The sequence below is a fragment of the Penaeus monodon genome, chromosome 34, assembly GCF_015228065.2.
Source record: "Penaeus monodon isolate SGIC_2016 chromosome 34, NSTDA_Pmon_1, whole genome shotgun sequence".
NCBI classification, from domain to species: Eukaryota; Metazoa; Arthropoda; class Malacostraca; order Decapoda; family Penaeidae; genus Penaeus; species Penaeus monodon.
The window spans coordinates 32505710-32507108 of NC_051419.1; the positions used below are offsets into that span (position 1 = coordinate 32505710).

General features: G+C 36.1%; 1 pseudogene; it reads right to left on the bottom strand.

The window, feature by feature from the left end:
• LOC119594889 overlaps positions 1-1399 on the bottom strand; it is an 8881-nt pseudogene that overhangs the window by 5651 nt on the left and 1831 nt on the right.

Here is a 1399-nt window from a genome sequence, read left to right on the forward strand (position 1 = left end):
AATTGCAACTGTTATGATTATTAAAAAGTTAAGACACTTTAATACAAAGTCTGGGCTCTTTCATCATATTCACAACTTTTGCTATAATGGTAGCAACTGAAATCATACCTGACAGTGCATGTCTTTCTCCAAGGGATCTGGACGATACTTTTATCATAAAAACAAAGGTGCAAACAAAAATTAACCTAAGTGAAGTGTGTTAAGATTTAGCCAGAACAGGATTGTTAATGGAAAAATATAAATAAGAAAAGCACCTTAACCAAAAATCAGACCTGGCTCTAATCCCGACTGAAACTTTCAACCTGACTTGCTCAGAGACATCCAAACCATTTGCATAAATATAATAAAGCATCGACCATGCTCTCCGTAAATACCTGACTTGCACAACTTTCTGTGGCTGTTCTGCATTGTGGAAGGAGTAGCCTGGGGCCTGGGGTCGCCGGTGGAACACTTCCTGGTTGGCAGGAACTGGCTCGTCGGGAATGCCCGGATTTTGTGGTTTCTCGTGCCAGCCTATGCAGTGATTGGAGAAAGTAAAGATGTGCAAAAACAGAATATTTATAATGATAATAACATAGAGAAAACATAAATATGATTATAAACCGAGATTATTCACCTAAATTCATGATAATAGACAAAATAAGTATAATCATTCATAATTCAGTATGTCCTACACCTCCACAATTTGTTCTTGAAAAAATTTTTTTTTTTTGATCAGTTTTACGTACCTTAACCTAACTTTCCCTTAACAATCTCAAAACATCAATGAAATTAGCATCACTGGAAAATTAATAACTAGTAATATAAGCAATTAAAGTAATAAAATTGCAGTCCATAACCTCTTCTAGAGTAATGACTCGCCACCAGGGGCGAGGTGTTTGCGACAGGCTGAGGCTGTTCCTTGCCAAAGGGGCTGGAGGTGCTGGGTCTCTGGGGCTTGTGGTGACATCATCTGGTTGTGAGGGCCATGTTTTTTGTCGACATGCTCAGAACATGCGGCTAGATATGGTGATGGGGTGAACATAATCCTCTTACTGCCCTTGATAAGTTTAATCGTTACAGTCTGTGAGCTCAAATGAAATCAATGTTAAAGGGCATTTCAGGCAACAGCAAAAAAGGGCAGGAAGATAATTTAAATTTAAAGCACTTTATTGATAAGAGAATTTTATCTTTTAATCTATCATATCCATTTCTAGAATGTCATTGGGGAGGATACAAAATTAAATTTAAATAATAATAAATACCAATGAACAATAAATCTAAAATGACAATGGTGAAAAATCAGTTTCTAATGTCCTGATTGAATGTGACTATACACCAAACTACTTCCAGACTTGAAGAATGAATATACATGGAAACCTAAAAAGTTTTATAGATCTAAAACTTGAAACATTTAAGG